Below are 1544 nucleotides of genomic sequence, written 5' to 3'. Positions count from 1 at the left end.
AATGTTGTTGTATTTTTTAAATTTTTTTAATGTTTACTTATGATTTTTGAGAGAGAGAGACAGAACATGAGTGGGGGAGGGGCAGAGAGAGAGGGAGACACAGCATCCGAAGCAGGCTCCGGGCTCTGAGCGGTCAGCCCAGAGCCCATCGCGGGGCTCGAACTCACAGACCGAGAGATCATGACCTGAGCCGAAGCCGGACGCTTAACTGACTGAGCCACCAGGAGCCCCCAAATGTTTAGTTTTCAACAACAGTTATAAGACATACAAAGAGACAAGAAAGTGTAGCCCTACAAACGGAAGGGGGAAGAAACAGTCAATAAAACTGTCCTCAAGGAAAGCTGACATTGGGCTTACTAGACAAAGACTTTAGATCAGCTTTTAAAAATACATTCAAAGAATAAAAAGAAATTACATGTAAAGAACTAAAGAAAAGAATGAGAGTGACATCTCACCAAACAGAGTGCTAATAGATTTAAAATTATTTTCAAAAAATTACCAAATAAAGTCCGGAGTTAAAAAAATTCAGTAACTGAAATGAACACTTCATGAGAGTGTCTCAAAGGCAGATTTGGCCCGAGAAAAAAATAATCAATGAATGTGAAAATAAATTGATTAAGACGATCCAGTTTGAGAAAGAGAAAGGCAAAAGAATGAAAAAAAAAAAAAAGCAGAATTTCAGAAACCAGTGAGACATAATGAAACATATTAGTATATGCATGATGGGGAGTCCGTCCCAGAAGAAGAGACAAGAGCAAAAAGAATTTGCAGAGTAATAGTCAAAGACTTCCCAAATTTGATGTAAAACATTCATTGACACATTCAAGAAGATCAATGAAGTCCAAGTTGGATAAATTTAAAGAGATCCACACCTAGGTACATCACCCTCAAACTGTCAAAAAACAAATCAGCAGGATAGAAAACATAGCATCCAGCGTCACCAGTCCCTAGAGGAACCAGCCAGTCACCAGGCAGCAGGCTGCTTTCGTTGGACTATTTCCATCATGAAGGTGGCATTGATGTGTTCATTGTAACAGACATTTGTTGTCAAAATGAATTTGCCTTCTTTGTTCTCAATGCTTATGGTAGCAACACCATCCAGGAACTTACAGAATACCTTCTTCATCATTATAGTGTCCACACACAACGTTACTTCTGACCCAGGAATTCATTTCATTGAAAAAAAAAAAAACCACACAGTAATAGGTTCACATATTCACAGGATTTACTGGTCTTCACATGTTCGCCATTACCTAGAAGCAGCTAGCTTAGTCGAGTACTGAACAGAAGACCATGGGGTAAGGGAAGGGGAAAAAAAAATAGTTACAAACAGAGAGGGAGGGAGGCAAACCACAAGAGACTCTTAAATACTGAGAACAAAATGAGGGTGGATGGGGGGGCGTGGGGGGGGAGGGAAAATGGGCATTGAGGAGGGCACTTGGGATGAGCACTGGGTGTTGTATGTAAGCCAATTTGACAATAAATATATTCATAAAAATTTTTTAATAAAAAAAATGGCCCAATGAATGTCAATTGGGAGATAG

The sequence above is a fragment of the Neofelis nebulosa genome, chromosome 5 (genome assembly GCF_028018385.1).
Source record: "Neofelis nebulosa isolate mNeoNeb1 chromosome 5, mNeoNeb1.pri, whole genome shotgun sequence".
Taxonomy (NCBI): Eukaryota; Metazoa; Chordata; class Mammalia; order Carnivora; family Felidae; genus Neofelis; species Neofelis nebulosa.
Note: the sequence above shows the minus strand (reverse complement) of the source record.